The sequence below is a fragment of the Phyllobates terribilis genome, unplaced genomic scaffold (genome assembly GCF_046119375.1).
Source record: "Phyllobates terribilis strain yellow unplaced genomic scaffold, ASM4611937v1 Scaffold_1__5_contigs__length_1240528914, whole genome shotgun sequence".
NCBI classification, from domain to species: Eukaryota; Metazoa; Chordata; class Amphibia; order Anura; family Dendrobatidae; genus Phyllobates; species Phyllobates terribilis.
Window position 1 is genome coordinate 299,025,174 of NW_027362761.1, and position 19,475 is coordinate 299,044,648.

A 19,475-nucleotide genomic window follows, 5' to 3' on the forward strand; every position below is an offset into this window, starting at 1 on the left:
AATGATAAGGGTTCCCATACTTATGCACCTGTCAAATTTTGTTTGAGTGCAGATTGCACATTTTCTGTTAGTACAATAAACCTCATTTCAAGGTAGAAACATTACTGTGTCCAACAGTTATTACATATATCAAACTGAAATAGCTGTTGAAAAAACACCAATTTTTATAAAACATTAAGCTTAAGATTAATAGGGGTGCCCAAACTTTTTCATATAACTGTAAATGTCATTTATATATTATGTAAACCATATACGGTTTCAGAATTTTCATTCCATCTTCGACTGTTTTTTCGACCAATAGGAAAATTGTAACAGAGCCACCATCTTTATTTTGTGCTGAATATAAGTAAAACATCATAAAACAATATGTAGATACTAATTATTATCCATTTTCGTATAAAAATCATACCTATAATGATAAGTTTCATACAAAATATATGTAAGCCAAGTCCAGGCTCAAAGACAATTTCTGACTGTTCTGTCCCCACATAAGGCGAATAAAGGTATAACTGGCTGTTAGATGCTGTGAGACTTTCCTACCTTCGTATCCAAGAAATTGAAGACTTAACAAGCCTAGAAATGTGTGTGCTCACAGCAATGAGATCAACAGCAAAATGGCTACTGAGAGGAGGGAGGCAGGAAGAGAAGTAGAAGCCACTCCCAGTTTGAATCAACTTAATTGACAGCAACATAAGTGAGCAGTAACAACACTGGCCAATAGATATCAGCATAACATTTGTAGCTGAATGAACTTTAGTTTCTGAAACCAAGTAAAGGAGAAAGTTTTCCCACAGTGGAGGTATATATGAAGGTACAATTGTACCTCTGCAGCCTGTTAACGTTGTAAAATTATGCAGCCTGACGAAGGTTAAAGCCGTCCTCACCAACAAAGGCTTTTGTATGAAGTATTTAATACATTTCAATAAGCATTGAATACTTTTTTTCTCTGTCATTTCCCATTATTACACATAACCTAATTTCTTTGCCTTTGTGAACAGGATGGGTTGTTACTGACATCTGGTGCAATAAGTAATAAAAATGCCTTAAAACATTCTCTCTCTCTCATTATTCTGGCATTTGGCAAATATTAAAATTTCTGGTAATCCTAATTGACCTAAAACGAGAAAGGTTTATTCTGATTTCATGTCAGATATTGAGAAAAACATGCATATGTGTCTTTTTATATAGTGTATGTAAACTTCTGGTTTCAACTATATTTCTGGTTTCAATTATATACTTGCCTGTTTATTTTGTGTTTTATGTTATTCTGTTTCTGTGTTAGGTTTTGTCTGTTTAATGGCCAATGTGAATATGCTTCTATTTTGCATGCATACCAACTTATACTCCAGTTCATCTTTGGTTTAGTTTTAGGTTTCTGCATTTAGTGAAGTTTAGTGTGTGGCCTCCCTTCCTTTGAGTTGGACATTACATTTAAATCGATTCCCATTTGCTGTGTGTCCATGTTTGCGACCTGGTCCCGCTTAGCTCTTATTCACACAGGCTTCACTAAGACGCATGGTAATTTTTTTTAATACTAGAGGTTAGTTACATCCTGAATTTGGGTACACCTTGACACTGGTGGGATGGCTTTTACGCTTTTAATAGTGTTTAACACTTTCGCAACCTTGGGTTTTGTCGTTTTTGCTTTTTCGTCTTTTGCTCCCCTTGTTCCCAGAGCCATAGCGTTTTTATTTTTTGGACAATATGGCCTTGTGAGGGCTTATTTTTTGCGGGACAAGTTTTACTTTTCAAAGCCATTACTAGTTTTACCATATCGTGTACGGGAAAACGGGAAAAAAATTCCAAGTGCGGTAAAATTGCAAAAAAAGTGCAATACCACAGTTGTTTTTTATTTATTTTTTTTACCACGTTCACTGAATGCTAAAACTGACCTGCCATCCTTATTCTCCAGGTCATTACGAGTTCGTAGACACCAAACATGTATAGGTTATTTTATATTTAAGTGGTGAAAAAAATTCCAAGATTTGGTAAAAAAAAATAGCGCCATTTTCCGAGACCTGTAGCGTCTCCATTTTTCGTGATCTGGGGATGGGTGAGGGCTTATTTTTTGCGTGCCGGGCTGACGTTTTTATTGATAAAATTTTGGGGTAGATCCGATGTTTTGATCGCCCGTTATTGCATTTTATTGCAATTTTGCGGTGACCAAAAAACGTAATTCTGGCGTTTAGAATTTTTTTCTCGTTACACCGTTTACCAATCGGATTAATTCTTTTTTTATATTGATAGATGGGGCAATTCTGAACTCGGCGATACCAAATATGTCTATGTAGGTTTTTTTTTTTTATTTTGAATGGGGCGAAAGGGGGGTGATTTAAACTTTTATATATATATATTTTTTTTTTAATATTTTTAAAAACTTTTTTTTTTCACTTTCTGCATGCTTCAATAGTCTCCATAGGAGACTAGAAGCAGCAGTTGTCTGATCGGCTCTGCTACATACAGGGGACCAGCAGATCCCCTGCATGCAGCAGAAATGGTCCTGTGCTATGAGCGCCGACCACTAAGTGGCGCTCATAACGACCAGATCATGACAACCACAGGCGTCTGCTGCAGACCCTGGGTTGTCATGCCCACCCATCGGTGACCCGCGATCATGTGACGGGGTCGCCGATGGGCGGGGCTTATGACGTGCAACCCGGAAGAGCGAGTTAAATGCCGCTGTCGGAGATTGACAGCGGCATTTAACATGTTAACAGCCGCGGGTGGATCGAGATTCCACCCGCGCCTGTTGCGGGCACATGTCGGCTGTAAGAATCAGCTGACATGTGCTCAGTTCAGTGAGGGCTCAGCGCAGCAGCCCTCACTGAACGGGGGGTACGCAAATGTGCGTACTAATACGGCATGGGCTGTAAAGGGGTTAATAAGTACCCAATGATGTTTATATGCACTATTACTTTTACTTATTTACTTACAGGAGGGTTATATGTTCATTTTTTTTCAGTCTTAGGATTTATTTCACTTGCTGTACACTGGATCAATACAGGACTATGAATATGTTTGGTGCACCTATGTATAGAAACAATGATATGTGAAGAGAGAGTAATAATAAATATAAAATTGTAACCATTTTCAGAAAATATGCTGTCTATGGATAATTATATGTAAAACATACAAGCAGGTAAGAATGCAAAGTAGCAAATTAGGAGCAGTTCATCAGATGACCTGTTTAGCAGTGAAAGGTAATATAATTAGCTTATTCAAGACTATTAAAATTCAGAAACCAGCTTTCTCTGTCATTGTCAATGAACAAATGATCAAACAATGTGTTTCAGGAAAAGCATGAAATTGCAATACATCTAAAATAAATATTTTACAGCCTTCAGAAGATATAAATGGAATTCTTTAATGAAAGATGTAATTAAAAGTCAAGATCAAGGACACAGGAATTCATTTTAGTGGCAGGTCACTTTCTCCACGTTCTTACTGCATGTACACCAAAATGTAATTTTGAAGAGTGCATAATGAAATTCAATTTTCTGGGTAAACTGTTCAAAACATGCTGATATATATTTTGCAAAGTAGTTAATTACAATTGTTATATGAAATGTCACTTTGTATGATTGTTTACATGATGTATGTGCTATACTTACAGTATTTAAAACATATACAGTACAGACCAAAAGTTTCGACACACCTTCTCATTTAAAGATTTTTGTGTATTTTCATGACTTTGAAAATTGTACATTCACACTGAAGGCATCAAAACTATGAATTAACACATGTGGAATTATATACTTAACAAAAAAGTGTGAAACAACTGAAAATATGTCTTATATTCTAGGTTCTTCAAAGTAGCCACCTTTTTCTTTGATGACTGCTTTGCATTCTCTTGATGAGCTTCAAGAGGTAGTCACCGGAAATGGTTTTCACTTCACAGTGTGCCCTGTCAGGTTTAATAAGTGGGATTTCTTGCCTTATAAATGGGGTTGGGACCATCAGTTGTGTTGTGCAGAAGTCAGGTGGATACACAGCTGATAGTCCTCCTGAATAGACTGTTAGAATTTGTATTATGGCAAGAAAAAAGCAGCTAAGTAAAGAAAAACGAGTGGCCATCATTACTTTAAGAAATGAAGGTCAGTCAATGCGAACAATTGGGAAAACTTTGAAAGTGTCCCCAAGTGCAGTTGCAAAAACTATAAATCGCTACAAAGAAACTGGCTCACTTGAGGACCGCCCCAGGAAAGGAAGACCAAGAGACACCTCTGCTTCTGAGGATAAGATTATCCGAGTCACCAGCCTCAGAAATCACAGGTTAAGCGCAGCTCAGATTAGAGACCAGGTCAATGTCACACAGAGTTCTAGCAGCAGACACATCTCTACAACAACTGTTAAGAGGAGACGTTGTGCAGCAGGCCTTCATGGTAAAATAGCTGCTAGGAAACCACTGCTCAGGACAGACAACAAGCAGAAGAGACTTGTTTGGGCTAAAGAACACAAGTAATGGACATTAGACCAGTGGAAATCTGCTTTGGTCTGATGAGTCCAAATTTGAGATCTTTGGTTTCAACCACCATGTCTTTGTGCGGCGCAGAAAAGGTGAACGGATGGACTCTACATGCCTGGTTTCCACCGTGAAGCATGGAGGAGGAGGTGTGATGGTGTGGGGGTGCTTTGCTGGTGACACTGTTGGGGATTTATTCAAAATTGAAGGCATACTGAACCAGCATGGCTACCACAGCATCTTGCAGCGGCATGCTATTCCATCCGGTTTGCATTTATTTGGACCATCATTTATTTTTCAACAGGACAATGACCCCAAACACACCTCCAGGCTGTGTAAGGGCTATTTGACCAAGAAGGAGAGTGATGGGGTGCTATGCCAAATGACCTGGCCTCCACAGTCACCAGACCTGAACCCAATTGAGATGGTTTGGGGTGAGCTGGACCTCAGAGTGAAGGCGAAAGGGCCAACAAGTGCTAAGCATCTCTGGGAACTCCTTCAAGATTGTTGGAAGACCATTTCCGGTGACTACCTCTTGAAGCTCATCAAGAGAATGCCAAGAGTGTACAAAGCAGTCTTCAAAGCAAAAGGTGGCTACTTTGAAGAACCTAGAATATAAGACATATTTTCAGTTGTTTCACACTTTTTTGTTAAGTATATAATTCCACATGTGGTAATTCATAGTTTTGATGCCTTCAGTGTGAATGTACAATTTTCATAGTCATGAAAATACAGAAAAATCTTTAAATGAGGTGTGTCCAAACTTTTGGTCTGTACTGTATATATATACACTGCTCAAAAAAATAAAGGGAACACTCAAATAACACATCCTAGATCTGAATAAATGAAATATTCTCATTGAATACTTTCTTCTGTACAAAGTTGAATGTGCTGACAACAAAATCACACAAAAATCATCAATGGAAATCAAATTTATTAACCAATGGAGGCCTGAATTTGGAGTCACCCCCAAAATTAAAGTGGAAAAACACACTACAGGCTGATCCAACTTTGATGTAATGTCCTTAAAAGAAGTCAAAATGAGTCTCAGTATTGTGTATGGCATCCACGTGCCTGTATGACCTCCCTACAATGCCTGGGCATGCTCCTTAAGAGGTTGTGGATGGTCTCCTGTGGGATCTCCTCCCAGACATGGACTAAAGCATCCGCCAACTCCTGGACAGTCTGTGGTGCAACATGACGTTGGTGCATGGAGCGAGACACGATGTCCCAGATGTGCTCAATCGGATACAGGTCTCGGGAATGGGTGGGCCAATGCATAGCTTCAATGCCTTCATCTTGCAGGAACTGCTGACACACTCCCGCCACATGAGGTCTGGCATTGTCCTTCATTAGGAGGAATCCAGGGCCAAACGCACCAGCATATGGTCTCACAAGGGGTCTGAGGATCTCATCTTGGTACCTAATGTCAGTCAGGCTACCTCTGGCGAGCACATGGAGGGCTGTGCGGCCCTCCAAAGAAATGCCACCCTACACCATTACTGACCCACTGCCAAACTGGTCATGCTGAAGGATGTTGCAGGCAGCAGATCGCTCTCCACGGTGTCTCCAGACTCTGTCACGTCTGTCACATGTGCTCAGTGTGAACCTGCTTTCATCTGTGAAGAGCACAGGGCGCCAGTGGCGACTTTACCAATCTTGGTGTTCTGTGGAAAATGCCAAGCATCCTGCTTGGTGTTGGGCTGTGAGCTCAACCCCATCTGAGGACGTCGGGCCCTCATACCACCCTCATGGAGTCTGTTTCTAACTGTTTGTGCAGACACATGCACATTTGTGACCTGCTGGAGGTCGTTTTGCAGGGCTCTGGCAGTGCTCCTCCTGTTCCTCCTTGCACAAGGAGGGTGTGGGGAGCAGTGAATATTCATTTTCTTTAGCAACGGGCACAGTGTAGGATGCAGCAGCGGGCTACTGCGCCTGTGCCTTGCTCCTCCGCCGCTGCGGTTCCCCTCACACCACCCACAGCCACAGTATATATACATATATCGGACTATAAGATGCTGCCCCCACTTTCCTCCAAAATTTTGGAGGAAAAAAGTGCGTCTTATAGTCCGAAAAATACGGTAGCTTGTAAGTGTGGATACACTTTACATTGTATTAAACAGGAATAAAAAATAATTGTGAACTGTCCAAGTGAAGAGAAAAAAACAAGAGCACTCACCGATCCTAAAATCCTCCTTTATTCCATTTTCTTAAAAGTTAGGTACAGGGGAGTATGTGATACATATGTCGGGACGATGGCCATTTCGCGCAGTCTGCGCCTCCATGGATCCTTGGACTCGTAGAAGCGTGGACTGTGTGAAATGGCCGTCATCCCAACATGTGTCTCACATACTCCCCTGTACCTAATTTTTAAGAAAATGGAATAAAGGAGGCTTCAGGAAAATGGCCGCCAGAGACGTCTCATGTGCAGATTGAGATCTTGGCTCCCTGCAGCCGCTGGCCTCCTGTAGCAGTGACCCTGTTTTCTGTGACCCCGCTCCATCGCAGCTACATTCGGATTATAAGACGCACCGACATTTTCCTCTCAAATTTTGGGGGAAAAAATGTGTCTTATAATCCGAAAAATAGTGTGAGGGGAAGAAATACATGTTGAGAGAAATTGAGTGTAAGTGCTATAATTTGGTTGGTAAGGGGGAGAGAACAAGGGCAGAGAGATGAGTTTTTGCCCAACCCACAACTGTTATGCTTACTTTAGGGACAGATGTTGGTGGGAAACCTCTTACTTTAACCCCAGTAACTTACATTTACCAAATACTATGACATATTTGTAAGGTTAAAACAAAACCTGACAATTTTGTAAACACTTGATGCCGACCATTATATCATAATAATGTAATTATTATGTCTAGATTTACCACTTCACAGAAATAATATACTTACCTTGCAGATATTTTAGCACTTGCATCTATTTTCATGTTTCAGCCATCTCATTTGAGCTCTGTTGAATATTTTCTTCTTTTTACTGAATATGTTTTAAAGCCAGCCAAAACATATTAGCTTTGTTAAGAATAATGCAAAAATCCACAATCCAATTATATGCAACTGGATTGGAATACTTGATGTGAAAAGTCAATAAAAAACAGACAACTCTATACATATTTTATAATGTTTTATAATAAAATAGGAAAATTTGCAGCTTGCTTGGTGCAAAACAAAAACTTTTCTTTTCCTAGTATTTGAATTGTCTGGTGAGGGTTGGATGGTCATAAATAAGATCATTAAATATAATAATTCAGAGTGCAGATAAAATCCACGTTGTGTAAAATATTAAATAGCAAGCAATTATTATGATACTTAAGTGATAATTGAAGTGTAGTGCATGGTAATGTATTATGAAGAATCATTCTATTCTGCATAAATTATAGATGCGCTAATGTATCTTTATAAACTATTATATATTTAATTCAACAAACCACTGCAGGTAGCAATTTAATGTCTTTCATTGATTTTTGTAAGATATATGTTCGGGTTATCCAAATATGTATGAATTGACTCCCATATACTGAAAAATAGGAACCCTTTTAATGTATTTAGATTTTAAGTATTGGCCTTTGATGTTCTCTGCCACTCCATTACTTAAAATGAACCTGTCACCACAAAAATACAATCCAATTTTACAGGCATCATGTTATAGAGCAGGAGGAGCTGAGTAGATTGATATATAGTTTTGGTATGAAAGATCCATTATAGTCTGTATTTTAATAATTGAATCCTCTGCTCTTCCTGGCAATTTTTGGTCCAGTGGGTAGTCCTATCAGTTATTTCTAGCTATCTCTGTATACAAAGAAAGCTGTGATGGGACCGCCCACTGGACCAAAAATCCCAGGAAGAGCAGGGAATTAAACTATGAAAACACAGGTTGTACTCAATATTTTCTCACAAAACTTCATATCAATTTACTCAGCTCCTCTTGCTATGGTGCCTACACATTGGTCTACATACATCTTAGATAACTGTTGGCTGACGACGGTCTCTCCTGACATCCTTATACACATAAATAATTCACTTTGCGAAGTGTTCAAGGGTTTTGAATGGGGAGAGTGGAGAAAGAGGCTTACAGACACATGAGATATTAAGCAGATCCCTATGATATCAGCAGTTTTGTACAACTTTAATGTGTATGATGGATTCCTCAGATTCAGATATAGATAACATAGACACCCATAGAAATAACTGACCACCAGATGATGTCATCATTGATAATACCTGTTGACCTGCAGAAGAGGAAATTAAGAGATCGTTTGGAGTCAGACACCCATTACTCCTACCAGTCAGCTGTTTTTTGCTTCTTTTGAGACGTTCAGCAGTACTTGGCAGCAACAGCTTCAAATTGAATGGAAAAACATTTTCCAGCTTTGTTCAATGCATCTACATGCAGTGACCGCCAGAGAAAATAACATCTCATTAGTGGGACTGTTGGATGTCAGAACCCACTATCCCACAGATAGGTCATTTGTAAGTTATGACAAAACAAACTCTTTAATACAATTTTTTAACCATAATAATTGCTATATTGAGAAAGTAATTGTTAAACACTAGAGATGAGTGGACCTTTTGATATTGGAATTCGCCAACTTTGCCAAATTTTTCTCTAAAATTCAATTTGCAGTGAATAAATTTGCTCGAAACGCAATACTGTAAAGCTTGTAATTGCTCAGAAAATATATGTTCGAAAACGAGAGAGAGAGAGAGAACTCCGCTGACTATAAGAGCTTACACTCTTAGGAGAGAGAGGACCCTGCGGACCATAAAGACTTACATTTTACAGGTGAAAGAGAGGACTTCACTGAACATAACAGCTTATACATCACAGAAAAGAGAGGAATCCAGTGAAAAGAAGAGCTTACACACTACAGAAGAGAGAGAGAGGACCCCTCTGAGCATAACTGCTTATACACTACAAAAAAGAGGGGACCCACTGATCATAAAAGCTTACACACTACAGAACAGAGAAAGAATCCTGCTGATCATTAGAACTAACACTACATAAAAGAGAGACTTACCCAATGAGAGCTAATCTCACTGACCATAAGAACTTACACTCTAAAGGAGAGAGAGCGAGTGAGAGAGAGAAAGAAAGTGAGAGAGGACTGGCTGTCCATAAGAGCTTACACTCTTAGTAGAGAGAGGACCCTGTGGATCATAAAAGCTTACACTTTATAAGTGAAAGAGAGAGAGAACCCTGCTGAACATAATAGCTTATACACTACAGAAGAGAGGGGACTCCATTGAAAATAAGAGCTTACACACTACAGAAGAGAGAGAGCGAGGACCCCACTAAACATAATTACTCATACACTACAGAAAAGAAAGGAACCCACTGATCATAAAAGCTTACACACTACAGAACATAGAAAGAACCCTGCTGATCATAAGAACTAACACTCTACAGAAAAGAGAGACTTACCCAATGAGAGAAAACCTCACTGATCATAAGAGCTTACATTCTAAAGTGGAGTGAGTGACAGTGAGAAAGTGAAGAAGAGAGAGGACCTGCTGACCATACACTCTTCAGGAGAGAGACTTACCCAGTGTGTTAGGCACCAGGTGCTTGCTGGATCAGAAATGGGTTCTGAATCATCAGTGGATTCTGGGGTCTCCCATTCTGGTTCAGCCAGGGCTGATGCTGCACAGCATCACCATCAGTCCCAACACCTAGCCAATGCACAAGAGGTACTAGTGGTATCTCATGTATTTGTGCCTAGCAACATGAAGCACAGGTTGCGGAGAGAGACTAGGCCACTGCAGCCTAAGTCTAAAATGCATCGCACTGAGCATGCCCGTGACGTGGCGCACCGTGATTGGTGGTTCAGGAACCAGCTGACCCGGTGACCTGGCACCGCCTGATTGGTCAAAGGCGACGTCACCAATGGTGCGAGAGTGGAGCAGGGCTTAGTTTTTAAAAGGCCCGCCCACAAACATGGTGGCGCGCTCAGATCATTTGAGCTAGTTGTTTGGTTGTGCATGCTTCTCTCCAGAGCTCCTCTAAGAGACATTTTGAGCGGGTTGGCTCAGTCCGGTAGCACGCCGGCTGAGTGCACGAGTACCCGGCGGAAATCACTCCCGCACACTAGCGTCGTCTCCTATAGCGTAGTGCCTGTACCGTAGACAGGGCTACTGCTCCTAGTCCGGTCACACGTCTCCCTGCGGTTCTTGGAGATAGTGTGAACCGCTTTAGCGCCAATCCCCATAGCGTAGTGCCTGTATCAAAGACCGGGCTACTGCTGTTCCCACGGTCGCAGGTCTCCCTGAGGTTCTTGGAGATTGTGCGAACCGTCTTACCCTTCCGTGTGCTTTAACACGAAGGGCTAAGATTGTTGTTAGGTGCGTCGCCGGTCGCTCTCCCTCCGTGCAGTTAACGGAGATAGAACGTACCGCTATACCCTGTCCGGTGTGAAGTTAACACGGAGGGGTTATCTTTAGTTGGTTGTCTTCCCTTCTCACCCGAGAAGAGTTCGGCAGCAGTCCTTCAGGCCGCATCGCGGACGCCGGGGTCGGTTGCGTTCCTATTTAATAAAGTGTTTGCAACATTCCCCCTAACAGTATCTGAGCGCCAGGGTCTTGCCGAACATGGCCGACAACCAGCAGCTGCAGCATTATATACAGCAACTGGAGACCAGACTCAGGTCTCTGAAACAAACGGTCCTGGTTGCTGATACCGCTGCAGTAGCTACCCAGGCGGCTTCTCTAGCAGCCAACATGATAAACTCGGCTGCCACCGCTGCAAGAGCTCCATTACCCCGCTTTGCTCTCCCAGAGAAATTTTCTGGGGACAGTAAATTTTGCAGGGGTTTTATAAATTTATGCTCCATTCACTTGGAGATGATGGAGGCACGATTTCCTTCCGAGAGAGCCAAAGTGGGTGATGTTATCTCGTTGCTCTCCCACAGGGCTCTGGAGTGAGCTACTCCACTGTGGGAGCGGAATGACCCGGTGGTGGCTAATGCAGGTCTTTTTCTTAGGACCTTAAAAAGCGTCTTTCTGGGTCCTCAGGTCACACATGATACGGCTCTTAATCTGCTTGCGTTGACCCAGGGTTCGGTCACTGCCAGCCACTATGCCATTCAGTTCAGAACCTTCGTGGCTGAACTGGATTGGCCGGAGCGGTCGCTGATCCCGGTGTTTTGGAGGGGGCTGGCTGGGCACATTAAAGATGCTCTAGCTACCAGAGAGATTCCAACCTCTCTGGAAGAGTTAATTACACTTGCTAACCGAATTGATCTGCGTGATGGAGACCGCAAGTTAGAGCTGGAGCTTTCCAGACCTCGGTTTCGGTTGGCACCCGCTTTCTCTAGGCCTATCTCCAAACCCGCGGTTTCCAATCCGGAGCCTGAGGCTATGGACATATCCCGGACTAAGTCTAAGTCTCCTCGTTCCCGACTCTCACATCCCCTGGAGTACCCCGTTAATAAGGTCTCCAAGCAGTCTGGAAACGAGAGTGTCTAACCGCCATTGGAGGGGGTATGTTAGATTCAGGGGTCTCGTCCTCCAAATTACTTTATGAGGTGACGTTGTCCTTCGGAACAACCGTGGTCACAGCCAAGGCGTGGGTGGATTCTGGAGCTGATGGCAACTTTTTGTCTGCAGCATTTGCCCAGAGACATGCCATTCCTGTGGACTTACTGCCTAGGCCAATGAACATCAGGGTGGTCAATGGGTCCCTGCTGGATACACAAATTACCCACCAGTCTGTTCCTCTCACCATGTCGTTTCCCCAGGGTTACCGGGAGGTTATCTCCTTCCTTATTATCACCGGGGGATTAGATGAGGTGTTATTGGGCCTTCCTTGGCTACGCCATCACTCTCCACACATTGACTGGTGTACAGGGAGAATTTCGTCCTGGGGTAAAGACTGTATGCCCCAGTGTATGGTTACAGCTGCCCGAGGAGCAGTCTCTGAGCCTCCTTTCGACTTATCCGCTCTGCCTGTGCAATACCGGAGCTTTGCGGATGTCTTTTCTAAAAAGGCTGCTGAGACTTTACCTCCCCACCGAACGTATGACTGCCCTATTGACCTGGTCCCCGGTACTGAGCCTCCTCGCGGTAGGGTCTACCCTCTGTCTGTACCCGAGACCCAGGCCATGTCTGATTATATCAAAGAGAATCTGGCTCTGGGGTTTATCAGAAAATCGGTCTCTCCTGCGGGAGCGGGGTTTTTCTTCGTTCAAAAAAAAGGGGGTGATTTGCGTCCCTGCATTGATTTCAGAGGATTAAATGCCATCACCATCAAGAATAAATATCCTCTGCCCCTTATTTCTGAGCTGTTTGACAGGTTGCGAGGGGCTCATATTTTCACTAAACTGGACCTGCGAGGGGCATATAATCTGGTGCGAATCCATGAGGGCGACGAGTGGAAAACAGCCTTTAACACTCGTGATGGCCATTACGAGCATCTCGTCATGCCTTTCGGATTATGCAATGCCCCTGCGGTTTTTCAAGATTTTGTCAACGATATCTTTCGGGATTTGCTGCTATCTTCCGTGGTAGTCTATCTTGATGATATTCTTATTTTTTCCCCGGACCTCTCCACACACCAAGAGGATGTTCGCAGGGTTTTCGAGCGATTGCGAGCAAATTCCTTTTACTGCAAGCTGGAGAAGTGTCAATTTGAACGAGAGTCGTTACCGTTCCTGGGCTACATCATTTCCAGTAAGGGATTGGCTATGGATCCACAAAAGTTGGTGGCGGTACAGAACTGGCAGGAGCCCCATTCTCTTAAAGCGGTACAACGCGTCATGGGCTTTATTAACTACTACCGGCAGCTCATAGCACATTTTTCCACCCTGGTGGCTCCCTTAGCCGCTTTAACCCGAAATGGTGCCAATCCCAAGGACTGGTCTCAGGAGACATCCGAGGCGTTTCGGGAGATTAAATCCTACTTTGCTAGAGCTCCCATTCTCCATCGCCCGGATGAGGACAAGCCATTCTTCCTGGAGGTTGATGCCTCTTCTGTCGGAGCTGGAGCGGTTCTCTCCAAAAAGAATGAACAGGGTCGGACAAGACCATGTTTTTTCTTCTCCAAGACCTTCTCTCCAGCAGAGAGGAATTATACTATTGGTGACAAAGAATTGCTGGCCATTAAAATGGCTTTTTCAGAATGGAGGTACCTCTTGGAGGGAGCTAAGCATCCGTTCGTGGTATATTCCGATCACAAAAATCTGTTATACCTACAGACGGCGCAGCATCTTAACCTGAGGCAGGCCAGGTGGTCTCTTTTCTTTTCTCGGTTCAATTTCTCCATTCATTTCTTAAAAGGAGAGAAGAACCCTCGGGCGGACGCTTTGTCCCGGTCCATGGATATGGCTGAGGATGAGGACGAGCGATGACTCATTGTTCCGCCAGAGTGTATGCGGATGCTGGCTCCAGTGTCTCTAAACCAGGTTCCTCCCGGGAGGACGCTTGTTCCACCAAATTTAGAGAACGAGGTACTGTCCTGGGCACATGCCTCTAAGATTGGAGGTCATTTTGGGGTCAAGCGTACCACAGAGCTTCTCCAATGCTCATATTGGTGGCCTCGGTTATCCCAGGACATTAAGGAGTATGTCCATGCATGTGTCTCCTGTGCGAGAAATAAACCTTCCCGTCAGAAGCCGGCTGGTCTTCTTCATCCGTTACCCGTGGCAGATAGACCTTGGGAGCTGGTTGGGATGGATTTTATTGTGGAGTTGCCTAAGTCCCGGGGAATCACGACTATTTGGGTGGTGTCTCACCATTTCTCTAACATGGTTCCCCTGGTCCCTCTGCCTAGGGTCCCTTCCTCCCGGGTTCTGGCATCATTGTTCATTCGTCACGTTTTCCGTCTCCACGGGATGCCTGATGGGATTGTCTGTGATCGGGGACCACAGTTTTCCTCTCGGTTTTGGAGAGAATTGTGTAATTTGCTCGATATTGAACTAAATCTTTCCACTGCTTATCACCCAGAGACCAATGGTCTGGTGGAACGCACTAACCAGACGCTGGTGACATACTTGCGTCATTTTGTTTCGGCCAACCAGAATGGCTGGTCGATATTGCTTCCCTGGGCAGAATTTGCCTTAAACAACGCAGTGGCGGATTCCACGGGTCAGACTCCGTTTCTCCTAATTAATGGCCAACATCCGTGAGTCCCGGTTCCTATGCCGATTTCCTCTGTGGAACCTGGGGTCAGAGATTGGGTTCAGGAGGTGCGGGAGGTTTAGGATCATACCCAGGAGGCTATTTTGACTTCCAAGAATCGGATGAGAGAGTCGGCTGACGCTCATCATCGTCCAGCCCCCGTATTCTCCCCGGGCGACAGAGTGTGGCTCGCGGCTCGCAACATCAGGGTACGTGGGGAATCCGCTAAGTTTGCTCCCTGTTTTTTTGGTCCTTTCAGAATCCTGGCCCAAATAAACCCTGTAGTGTACCGGTTACAATTACCTCGACACATGAGGATTCACGACACCTTTCATGTGTCGCTTCTCAAGCCGGTTCGTCAGACCAAATTTTCGGAACCCCAATCAGCTCCAGACACCAGGGGTGATGATTTTGAGGTACAGGCGATTGTGGGGTCTGCAATGGTTCGGGGGAAAAATTTTTTACCTAGTACACTGGAGAGGTCATGGATCTAAGGATCGCTCCTGGGAGCCTGTAGACCACATTCATGCCCCCCTACTCATTGAGGAATATGAGCGTCAAGTGGAGGGGTAGGTTATAAGGGGTCATAATGTTTGGTGCCCGGCGCTTTCTGGATCATAAATGGGTTCTGAATCATCAGTGGATTCTGTGGTCTCCCATTCTGGTTCAGCCAGGGCTGATGCTGCACAGTATCGCCATCGGTCCCAGCACCTAGCCAATGCACGAGAGGTACAAGTGGTATCTTGTGCATTTGTGCCTAGCAACATGAAGCACAGGTTGCGGAGAGAGACTAGGCCACTGCAGCCTAAGTCTAAAATGCATCGCTCTGAGCATGCCCGTGACGTGGCGCACCGTGATTGGTGGTTCAGGAACCAGCTGACCCGGTGACCTGGCACCGCCTGATTGGTCACAGGCGACGTCACCAATGGTGCGACAGTGGGGCAGGGCTTAGTTTTTAAAAGGCCCGCCCACAAACATGGTGGCGCACTCAGATCATTTGAGCTAGTTGTTTGGTTGTGCATGCTTCTCTCCAGAGCTCCTCTAAGAGCCATTTTGAGCAGATTGGCTCAGTCCGGTAGCACGCCGGCTGAGTGCATGAGTACCCGGCGGAAATCACTCCCGCACACTAGCGTCGTCTCCTATAGCGTAGTGCCTGTACCGTAGACAGGGCTACTGCTCCTAGTCCGGTCACACGTCTCCCTGCGGTTATTGGAGATAGTGTGAACCACTTTAGCACCAATCCCCATAGTGTAGCGCCTGTATCAAAGACAGGGCTACTGCTGTTCCCACGGTCGCACGTCTCCCTGCGGTTCTTGGAGATTGTGCGAACCATCTTACCCTTCCGTGTGCTTTAACACGAAGGGCTAAGATTGCTGTTAGGTGCGTCGCCGGTCGCTCTCCCTCCGTTCAGTTAACGGAGATAGAGCGTACCGCTATATCCTGTCCGGTGTGAAGTTAACACGGAGGGATTATCTTTAGTTGTTTGTCTTCCCTTCTCACCCGGGAAGAGTTCGGCAGCAGTCCTTCAGGCTGCATCGCGGACCCCGGGGTCGGTTGCGTTCCTATTTAATAAAGTGTTTGCAACCGTCCCCCTAACACAGTGCCTCTGGCGATGGCAAACGGTATGATAATCTGCTAGATGTTATAGCTGCAGGGTATTACAGGGAAAACAACATTAGTCAAATATCTGATGCTTCAATGGTTGGAAATGGTGTCGGGCAAGGGTTTGTTTTTTTGCGAATCTCAAAGTTTTCATACTTGTGTGAAACCATGTATTTCAGTAAATTTTAATTGAACTTGATCCATAGAGTATCAATTTGCTCATCTCTAATAAACAGTAAAAGTAACAATGGTTCAAATTCCTGTGGAAAACCCAAAGTTCATATAAGAAAATACATATATTTATATACAAGAAAACATAATTAAAACAATAATATAATTCAACAAAGCACTTTGATATTGTCAGACATCATAAATTACTTCCTGAGTTCAAATCAGCACAAATGGCTTGACCATTCATAGTTGGTGTGTTACAAGTACTCAGAAAAATTATGCCTCAGGTTTTGTGTCAAAACTTATTCTAGCCCAAAGAAAAAGACAGCAAAATCAAAGGCAAAAGGAAAAACGAAAAGAGATGGAAAGGAGAAGAGAAAAAAGGTTTGTTTAGATATTTCCTTTATTGCTTCTTAGAAGACCAGTTGTTGTTCTTCTTCTATAAGGCTTCAGGGTAAATGAATTCTGATTCTTTTGATGAAAAATTCTCTCCCTTGTATACCATGTTCATAATGAAATGACAGAATTGCAAAGTTTTATGTTACATTTTTTGACACATTAGACTGTAACCTGTATACAAGATTCTTCTAAACTAATTGAACAATGTACAACTGCTGCCCAGCTATTTCTTTACTTTATAAATAGATGGCAATGAGCCACAACAATTTTATTATCATTGTACTATACTATAATAATGGTGTACTAGAATTAAATTTTATCATGCCTAATATTGTGACATACAGTATAAAGTAGACTTACCAGACTCATATTTTCAGATTTCATTGACTATTGAATAGAAGAAAAACAATAATAAAAATAAAATCATATTAATGTATTTTAATAACATATTTTATTTGGCTTAATGCTGTATGTGTTATTCTATTTTATTTTTTTTATTTTATATAACTTTGTAATTTAACTAACCTTCATTTCCCAACTGTACTATTTTACAAAATAAAATATTTATAAAACTGTATTTATATTGACTTGAGCTACCAATTTTCATGCTGTTCAGTTTTCACAGCTATTTAAGTCTCCCTCAAATAGCCTCAGTTTCTGGTATTAAGAAAAATCCATTCAAAAACACATTTTAAAATACCAGTATTTTAATGCCATTTTTGGTGAATTCAGACATTTTAAATACATTTTCCTGATGTTTATAAGATCTATAGAGAAGTCTAAGCCAACCCTCACAACATGCTGCATTTTAAAGAAAGTATGGCTGTCCCCAAAATATCAGGAAATTGCCACAAATAGAAATGCATTTTATGCAATGCCTTTTATATTGTAATATAGTATTTAGTATAACATCAGGCTGCAAAAAAACACACCTCTAGAAATGCAAGAAAAAATGTTAATAAAATTAGGAACTTCAGGGATACTTTGTATATCTGTCAAAATGCTGCTGCCATGGGCATACTAACAGCCGTGCCTCTTAGAATATGGACCCCTGATACTAAACAGAAAACGACACCGGGGAGACACCATTACTGCTAGAGGTACAGTATTGTCCCAGATAGGAAAACATTTTTAAAACATTGAGTCTGATTTCTTAAAACTCTGCACAGACTTCTCGCAAGAACTGTGCAAGTTTTCAGTGACAGGAATGATTGCTCAATCTAGCCACTGATGTTCTGTAATATCCCACCACTTGCCACCAATTTTTCAGGGATTCCTCAGTGACGACACCGGGGAGAACACGCAATATCTCACTGTGCCGTCACTGTCACGATTTCGTCAGGGCTCCGCGAGCACACGATCCCCACTACTCTCTACGTAGGTATCTGCAAGCGACCAGTGAGCGTATGGCATCACACCTCTGGATTCCAACGCATGGAATAAGTGTTTACGCCCTTTGTACAATAACTGTCAGCTTCACAATAGCCCGATTATTAATATTATTCGCTGCCACCACCGGCCGAGTTTGAAATATAATTCTGGCCTGGCCGGACGTCTGCGTTCTGGTAGCGTATGGATTTGGGGGAGGGAACGATTACAGGACAAAAGAAACAGAACTATTAAACTTTATATTTAATCGAAAAGGGAGGCAGTGTTTAGGAAAAATATATACTAGGATTTTACAAAGGAGACATTACAATACATAAGCACTTACACAAAATAATAAGGATTAAAGAAGAGACTTATAAGATCACTGAGACAATTCAATATAGGTGGAGAAGGGGCTCGCCGATTTGATTTGAACGTTATCGAACGTGAGCCATTGCATATAGTATCTATACCCCCTGGCAATGAATACTGCTCCAACCTCAGCAAACTATTTTATGCTTAAGAGAGAGACCTGTCCACACCCTCTTGTGCTGACATCACAGGGGCTGGGGCTCCAACCTTCATGTTTGTATTAAAAATCTGTTTTTGGGATAACTTATCGCTGGTTGATCCCAGAAGCCTAAAAGTGGTACCATATTTTCTGTTATGATTTTACCTTCATTTAGAGACCACACATGATATAGTTGCAGTCTGCTATTTTGCTACTTTTGCGCGATAGCTCCCTGGTTTGGCTTACAGCAATGAAAAAATATGCATATCGCTCCTTGGCTGTCCCTGCCACTAAAAATATAGGTCTCATTATTATCTGAATTATGGAACTTACAATATTCCAAATTCCGTATTGGTGCCGGCGAGACTATAGACTTCCTTTTGAAGCTCGGGAAGCAAGCTTCAACAGTTACAGGTAAATTATTGCAAGCCTGCATCTAATCACCCCCTGTGTCTGCCAGGGAGAAAGATGTTCGCATTTTAATTAGGTTGTAGCTTTACAAGTCACTTCTACTGTAGGTGATAATTTGCAGCGAGACAGATGCTGGACTGTCAGCTCTACTGTGACAAATGGGGGATGAGGGAGGGGTGATGGGGCTGCAGGGGAAGGAAGAAAGAAAGAACCTATTCAATATTTCTCAATATTTCCCTGACAGACAAATATTTTTTTCCTAAACTAATAAGCCTTATATGCAAAGCTGTGAAGTGACTAATTGCATTTCTGAGAGAACAAACTCCATATTGTGTCTGTGTATCCATTTTGTCTCATCCTCTTGTTACATGGTAATCAAATGGTTAATACTGCTGAAGAGAAGTTTCACATTTCTGTTCAAGCCCCTGATTTCCT